Raw genomic sequence first — 9,038 nt, forward strand, 5'->3', positions numbered from 1 at the left:
CCCATACAATACGTTTTTAATTACATGATTAGAGGAAGACCTCATTTAGTATGTTGTCTGCTTAAACGTGTCTTAGGAAACCATATTTCGGGATCCAGCGTGTAAGGCTGCACGTTTGCCGTTGGTAGGGGTAGCATGAATTGGTACAAAGAATCGCAAATACCCCTATGTTCTGTGCCACTTTTAGTCTTCATCCAACACTATGTAACGTGGGCTTATATCTGTACCTATTCCCCTGTAATCCCTATGCACATTTCAACTCAGCCGCTTACTGTGTGCTAGGTTTCTTGAGACAGGGATTTTAATTAACAATAATGGCCCAGTTCTAATTGTATTTACTACTCACACACAGAAGCTGAAATCTAAATTCCACTACTGGCCATTAAAATTACTACAACACGAAGATGACGTGCTACAGACGCGAAATTTAACCGACAAGAAGAGGATGCCGTCTTATGCAAATGATTAGCTTTTCAAAGCGTTCACACAAGTTTGGCGCCGGTGGCGACACCTAGAACGTGCTGACACTAGGAAAGTTTCCAACCGATTTCTCATACACAAACAGCAGTTGACCGCCGTTGCCTGGTGAAACGTTGTTGTGATGCCTCTTTTAAGGAGGAGAAATGCGTACCATCACATAACCGACTTTGATAAAGGTCGGATTGTAGCCTATCGCGATTGCGGTTTATCGTATCGCGAAATTGCTGCTCGCGTTGGTCGAAATCCAATGACTGTTAGCAGAATATGGAATCGGTGGGTTCAGGAGGGTAATACGGAACGCTGTGTTGGATCCCAACTGCCTCGTATCACTAGCAGTCGAGAAGACTGGCATCTTATCCGCAAGGCTGTACCGGATCGTGCAGCCACGTCTCGATCCCTGAGTCAACAGATGGGGACTTTTGCAAGACAACAAACATCTGCACGAACAGTTCGACGACGTTTGCAGCAGCATGGACTATCAACTCGGAGACCATGACTACGGTTACCCTTGACGCTGCATCACAGACAGGAGCGCCTGCGATTGTGTACTCAAAGACGAACCTGGGTACACGAATGGCAAAACGTCATTTTTTCGTATGAATCCAGGTTCTGTTTACAGCATCATGATGGTCTCATCCGTGTTTGGCGACATCGCGGTGAACGCACAATGGAAGCGTGCATTCGTCATCGCCATACTGGCGTATCACCCGTCGTGAGGGTACGGGGGGGGATTGGTTACACGTCTCCGACACCTGTTGTTCGCGTTGACGGCACTATGAATACTGGACTTTTACATTTCAGATGTGTTACGATCCGTGGTTCTACCGTTCATTCGATCCCTGCGAAACCCTACATTTCAGCAGAATAATGCACGACCGCATGTTGCAGGTCGTGTACGTGCCTTTCTGGATACAGAAAATGTTCGACTGCTGCCCTGGCCAGCACATTCTCAAGATCTCTCACCAATTGGCCGAGCAACTGGCTCGTCACAATACGCCAGTCACTGATCTTGATGAACTGTGGTATCATGTTGAAGCTGCATGGGCAGCTGTACCTGTACACGCCATCCAAGCTCTGTTTAACTCAATGCCCAGGCGTATCAAGGCCGTTATTACGGCTAGAGGTGGTTGATTTGGGTACTGATTTCTCAGGATCTATGCACCCAAATTGCGTGAAAATGTGATCACATGCCAGTTCTAGTATAATATATTGGTCCAATGAATACCCATTTATCATCTGCATTTCTTCTTGGTGTAGCAATTTTAATGGCCAATAGTGTATTTAACAATGCAATGGGTGACGCTAGCTTCTCCTCGAACCAACAAATTCAGTAGAGGACAATAGTGGAAACAATTATTGATGTTGTTCAATAAACTTTTAATAATTCCCGAAACACTATGACCACCTATTTAATAGCTCGTTTACCGTCTTCAGAACGAGATACATCACTGATCTGACAGTTGATTGGTAGATTTTTGAAGGTATGTGACATTAGATGTCCATACATTGGTCACGTAATTTTCGTAAATAATGGGCCTCCCGCTGATTCGCGTAAGCGGTGATGGGGCCCAATAGCGATCCAGATGGGTTCCGTAGGATTTGCGTCAGCCGAATTTCGTCGTCGAGACATAAACGTGAATTCACTGTAAGGCTCCTCAAACCACCGTAGCACGTTTCTGGCTCCGAGACACGGACAATTACACAGCTGAGAGATTACATCGCCATCGTGGATTAAGTTAATTAGCTAGTTAGGTGTTCCATTGATCAATAGCACGGAAAAGCCGTTATGACGTGGAACGTGTCAAATGCATAAGAAATGCGCATAGGAAACAAGGTTTATTTTGCATTGTAGCTTCATACGTAAATATTTCTATTATCTATCCCATTCCCTTAAATGGCACAAAATGCATATATTGTATCTCCAGATGTATTTACTCATATTCAGAAGGATGCAGGGACGCAGGTCCCATGCATGCGCAGGAGAATGTCTCCCACAGCATAATACTGCTCCCAACGTCCGTGGCGTGCTGCACCTTTCGAGACGCCGTTCACCTGATGATGAAGTTTGTGCAGAGGACCATCGACCTGGTAAAGCAAAAACGTGATTCACTCGATGAGCCGCCACGTACCCACTGATCGAGGGTCGAATTCCGATGACCGCTAGCCAACTGCTATCGTAATTGACGATGTCGCGGTTCAACACGTCCACAGGGAGCTCCACGTTCAACAATGTAAGCCGGCCAGAGTGGCCGTGCGGATCTAGGCGCTACAGTCTGGAACCGCGAGACCGCTACGGTCGCAGGTTCGAATCCTGCCTCGGGCATGGATGTGTGTGATATCCTTAGGTTAGTTAGGTTTAAGTAGTTCTAAGTTCTAGGGGACTGATGACCTCAGCAGTTGAGTCCCATAGTGCTCAGAGCCATTTGAATCATTTGAACCAACAATGTAAGACGAACGGTGTGCTGCGGAACAGTTGTGCGTGTGCCAGCATTGTGCTCTTTCGGTAGACCACTGTCAATCCTGTCTTACACAGCAGACAAGCCTCCGATACCATTGTTCTGTGAAGAGCCTTGGGTGTCCAACCATTTATCGCCTAGTGGTAGTTTCTTCACTGTTCTTCTACCTCTTTCCGCAAATGCTCACGACAGTAGCACGTGAACATTCAGCCAGCTTTGCCATTTTTGAGATACACGTTCACAGGCTCTGCGTTATAATCTGCCCTTTGTTCAAAATGGTTCAAATGGCTCTGAGCACTATGGGACTTAACATCTGAGGTCATCAGTCCCCCTAGAACTTAGAACTACTCAAACCTAACTAACCTAAGGACATCACACACATCCATGCCCGAGGCAGGATTCGAGCCTGCGACCGTAGCAGTCGCGCGGTTCCAGACTGTAGCGCCTAGAACCGCATGGCCACCCCGGCCGGCCTGCCCTTTGTCAAAGTAGCTTATCTCAATGCGTTTCCATACTTGCAGCCAACGTCTCTGCCGTCCGCATCTGCTTTGCTCACAAACTTTTGTTACCGCGTCATGTTCCTGCAAAGCCACCAGGCGGCATCCATTGTCGTCGGGGGCAGTGGTCATAATGTTTTAGCTCATCAGTGTGTATTTCAAATCATGCTTTGCAATGGTGTTCAATATAATATGCATTTACTAAAGAAAAGAAGTGGTGATCTGGTTATACTGATCTCGAAACGTAGTTCTTCATAATTATCTGCATATATTGGTCTAAAACACTGCCTTCAACGTGAGGTTGACTGTAGGTGTGATAATTTAATCTCGTTTGATGACAACAGATATGAAATATACTTTATTTGAGCTACTACCTATAAAGCAACTTCTGTCACACTACTGGGTAGGTTCAAATGGTTCAAATGGCTCTGAGCACTATGGGACTCAACTTCTGAGGTCATTAGTCCCCTAGAACTTAGAACTAGTTAAACCTAACTAACCTAAGGACATCACAAACATCCGTGCCCGAGGCAGGATTCGAATCTGCGACCGTAGCGGTCTTGCGGTTCCAGACTGCAGCGCCTTTAACCGCACGGCCACTTCGGCTACTGGGTAGGGACACGTATTAAATTGAGTATTGTTCCACGTAACAGCATGCAACATCACAATCACACTAGAGCACATCTAGACTACAGAAAAGACGTACGGGAGACGAGGGAAGTGGTGGAGGTGGGTGCGTCTGGTAGTTATTCCGAATTTTTGCGCCAGCTTGCACTGTAAGGAACAGGAGCAAAACTGACATCTTTGAGGGGCTTTCCCTAACTGCACATTACGTTATACGCTAGCAGAATAGTCACCGTATAGGATATCGTTTAGCAAAAACGGACTCAACAGATTAAATCTACCGCGAAGATTAAATTTAAGGTAAATAAATGAATTTACCTTTTACGAGCTGTTATTCCCCGCCAAGGGATTGAAACAAACGTTTTGTCGAACTGAGGGAAACTAACACCCAATGATGGGAATACATGGAGTACGTTAGCATTCACAAAAGCAATTCACCGAAAATTTATAAATTATTACGTAACACGTGACTGATGTCCATCAAAATCATTAGATCGTACTGCAGGAAGCTAAACAGTATCTGAATCGGTATCGATTTACGTCGACCACGTGATTTATTTCTGTACACATGTCGAAACTCACTTACAAAGAAACATTAAATTCGAACGGAAATTCCCACAGAAAGAGAATATCAAACTACGTTGCAAAAGCTTTATAAAGTTGAACACACTCTGATACCTCAGCTGGCTCAGAACAGATTCAACGCACCCATGTGGTGACCAGGTAGTTCCAGTACAAGTCACAAATAACATTTCCTAAATTTTTAAAATGACAGTATAAAAGTATTGTGGCCAGACTTCTCTTCTTATTATATAGTTTTCAAGAAGCTTAAACACCCGCATAAATTGAATTTCTAATTAGTAAACTGCACTCATAGAATAGGCTGAACATGTGGTCATGACCACGTCACTAATAAACTGATATAAAATTCATTTTTATCTTACAAACCTTTAGTATTTAAGCAACAGTTCGACACATTCTTTCAAATGAATAGCTATTACTGACAATTATTCCCCAAATGGAATGCATAGTTGATGTCCAACAGTCATAGTCAAAGGTCAGAACCGCAATTTAGCAGTTACTTTACAGCGACAAAATTATGATATATCCTACCACTTTCCTGACTCTAAACAACACATACGAACGTTATCCACGATGATCTAACCCCCACCATCCACCACGTCAGCAAGAGCTACACAGTAGGGTCCAGACCTCAGGCCAACTCGGCTAAGAGTGGTCAAGCACAGTGAAATTCCGGAGACAATGTTTCCTTGTTCACTCTGTCCAAAGGGGAACGTCACCTATTGGCTGTGGGAAATAACAGTTTGTTGCTTTAAATTGGACACCAGTGTATATGGACTCTTGTCTCTTCTTCTATCAAATCTTCAGACAAGTATTTCCCCTCGAACAGGCTTTCAGCGTATTCTTTCCACCTGTCTGATCTCTCCTCTGTATTTAACAGTCCCATTGCGCTCTTAGTGTTACGACACTGAATGATGTTTCGATTTTTCGAAATGCTGAGTCAGTCCTTCTGAGAATTATTTTTTGTTCGCTTTCTTCACATATTTCATGCAACCATTTCGCCTTAGCTTCCCTGCATTTCCAATTTATTCATTTGTAAGTGACTTGTATTTCTGTAGTCTGTGTTTCGCTGAAAATTTTTACTTCCTTCTTCCATCGATCAACTGAAGCATTTCTTCTGTTATTCATTGTTTTCTTCGCAGTTTCCCTCCTTGTACCTAAGGTTTCCTTTCCATCTTCTGTGATTGACCTTTTTGGACATGACCATTACTCTTCAAGTGAAGTCCTTATTCAACCGTTCCTTATCCCACTATCTGTAGGCTTACAGAACATCAAGCGTACATCTTCATTCCTCAGTAATTCCGTATCCCAACCCAATTCTTTGTGCATGAATTTTCCCTGACCACTCTCTTAAACGTCAACCTACTCTTCGCCATTACTAAATTCTGATCTGACTCATTATCTGATTCTGAGTACGCCTTGGAATCCAGTATCTGATTTCAGTATACCTCCCCGAGCGTGACGTAATGTAACTGTAATCTTCCCGTACCTCCTCGTCCTTTTCAGATTCCTCCTCCTCTTGGGAATCTTGAACAGAGTATTCTCTTTTCCTCACCTAGTCTTTCTCCTGTACCACTCCTAGTGCAAGGCCCATATTCTCCTCTAACCCTTTCTTCTACTCCTTCCCCTCCAACCGCATTCCAGCCCGCCACGACTATTACATTGTCATCGGCATGTGTAATTGAACTATCCTTGTCGATATTGGTTTCCTGTCGATTATGATGAGTACAACACTGTCACTGAAATGTTCACAATAACTCACTCTCTGCCCTACCTTCCTATCGATAACTATTCCTACACCCCTTCTACCATTTTTTACTGCTGCTGATATTACCCTATACTCATATGATCAGAAATCCTTGTGTTCTTTCCATTTAACTTCACTGACCCCTACTGTAAATAGATTGAGCCTTAGTAGTTGCACCGAGCGGGGTGGCGCAGTGGTTAGACACTGGACTCGCATTCGGGAGGACGACGGTTCAATCCCGCATCCGGCCATCCTGATTTAGGTTTTCCGTGATTTCCCTAAATCACTCCAGGCAAATGCCGGGATGGTTCCTCTGAAAGGGCACGGCCGACTTCCTTCCCAATCCTTCCCTAATCCGATGAGACCGATGACCACGCTGTCTGGTCTCCTTCCCCAAACCAACCAACCAACCTTAGTAGTTCACTCTTCAGTTTTCCTAGCTTCCCTACCGCTATCGAACTTCTTATATTCCACGCCCAGACTCGCACACCGTTATCCTTTCACTGGCTATTCAGTCTTTTTCTCATAGTCACCTCCCACATGGTAGCCCCCCTTCCTTCCATGGAGATCCCAATGGGGGACTAGCCTGGAATCTTTTGCCAATGGAGAGATTATCATGAAACCTTTTTCAATAACAGTCCACACGTCATGTGGACACACATTGTGTGTGTTTAGTATAGTGGTTCCAATTGCCTTCTGGATCCTCATGCCGTTAATCATTGCTGATTCTTCCGCCTTTTGGGACAGTTTCCCACCCCAAGGGCAAGAGAGTGCCCTGATCCTCTGTCCACTCCTCCGCCGTCTTTGAGAAGGCCATTGGCCAAATCAGGGTAACCGCTTATGCTGAAAGTCTTCGGCTGCTAATCCTGATGATTTTTATTCAAATTTAAGCGGTGGAGGGGTTCTAATCCACGACCGAGTACATATTGATTCCATATTGATATCCTTTTTTCCATTTTGTTCGTGATTGTTTGTTGCATTTGGTCTGGGCTGACATCATTTTACACCTACTGAAGCTCATCGTTGATTCACTTACTCAGTTTTTTACTACAGTGGATAGCCAGTCCTCTGAACCAAGACACTGAGTACCATGCCGGCTTACCCCTAGACCACCAGCTGCACACTAATGTAGAAATAGCATACGACAAAAACCACGTTATGCGTGTTTTAACTTATTGCGGAGGGGAAATTTTATATTTGACTGACGCCTGTCGTCTTTTTAACGTACCTCTGCCACAACATTTAGCTCATTTGTCTATATTTCCTTCTGAAGAAGACGTTTTAATAAACAGCGAAACCAAGGCAAAGAGGTTGTGAAAAACTTTCCAATTTAGAACTGACTAGCTGTTTACCATTTCTACAAGATTTTATTCTATGGTTGCTGCCCCAGCCATGTACAAAATTAGTATTAGTTAGTGATGGGCTAAACTGCGATTTTCCGATATCAGTGATTTCTGTGAATGCTACTTTTCAGTATCTGTTATTCTTAACTGTGATTTGTCGCAGTTAAGAGTCGCAGTTAAGGAACATCGGTCGTGTATCCCTCCGCCACTGCTATTTCTGCGATTTCTGCTACTTCCGCGATTTCTGTGATTCCTGCGATTTCTGCGGCTTACCACCGTATGAAAAAGTTACATCTGTCAACACAGAAAATTGCATCTCAACAAACCTGTCATTGGCAAGTATGTTTTACGTTTTTTCTTCCGTTGGCTTTAATTTTGTATTAAAGAAACAACTGTGAAAATATTAATAGTGTAATTAATATGTAAGTAGCCGTACAGTACCGTAATAGTTCGTATTTAGAAAATGAATTCTAACATATTGTTATGTTCACAGGTACCTGAACTACATTTCAGTCACTCAGTAAAGTGATAACTCAAAATATCATTGTCAACAGATCTGAAGAAATTGCCACTGCGTCTTTAGACCGTTTTCGTCAGACGAGAGGTTAGTTTCTAAGCGTTTCGATGGACTTAATTACTTCAGTGAGATCTTTCTTGCAAATGTGATGTTCATTATAGCAAATATTAGCAATCTACTCTGTCAATTATATTGCTAGTAATTAATGACAGCAAAAATTGTTTAATAATCCTTGTGTTTTTGCAGACACACTTCTGACTCTGATTACTGGTTGCTGTACGTATCTATCCACATCAAGGCTGTGTTTGAGAGAGACTCGTGAAGATTCAAGACAGCTCTTAGAGGATTTGCAGTTTAAAAGTGAAATAATGGTGAAATAAGTGTGAACGATTAAACTGTGTTTTATTGAAGTTGTTGTGCGATTTTAAAGGAATAATAAATGTCAAATACAGTGAGTGAATAATAAAAATCTCATTTTCCACATTTTTAAGCCGTCCTATACCCATAACTTTCCGCCACTTACTTATTGGTAAACACTTGTTGGAGAGTGACATGCCGCCCCCCCTTTCTCCACAATCTTGGTGTGACACTGACCTGTAACATATCCCGAAGTGTACAATATTCATTTTGAGGCTGTTGATATGAAAGTGGGAAGTACAGATCTTCCAGTTAAATCAGGAATAGCTTAAGTGAATTACTTGAAAGTAACACAGGAAAAGCTTACTTATGTAGGTGGTAGTAGTGTCGGCAAAAAGTTCTTGTGTGTGAAGTTGCCATGTAGAACACCAGGTG

At 43.2% G+C, this 9,038-nt stretch overlaps 1 long non-coding RNA gene across 1 annotated transcript; it reads left to right on the plus strand.

Moving 5' to 3' along the window:
• Window positions 1-7,978: 7,978 nt before the first annotated feature.
• On the plus strand, window positions 7,979-8,609 carry LOC126459776 (uncharacterized). The gene is made up of 3 exons (XR_007585929.1): window positions 7,979-8,068; window positions 8,223-8,333; window positions 8,493-8,609. It is a non-coding gene; the product is annotated as an uncharacterized LOC126459776 (long non-coding RNA).
• Window positions 8,610-9,038: the final 429 nt, after the last annotated feature.

This window comes from Schistocerca serialis, chromosome 1 (assembly GCF_023864345.2).
Source record: "Schistocerca serialis cubense isolate TAMUIC-IGC-003099 chromosome 1, iqSchSeri2.2, whole genome shotgun sequence".
In the NCBI taxonomy this organism is placed as follows: domain Eukaryota; kingdom Metazoa; phylum Arthropoda; class Insecta; order Orthoptera; family Acrididae; genus Schistocerca; species Schistocerca serialis.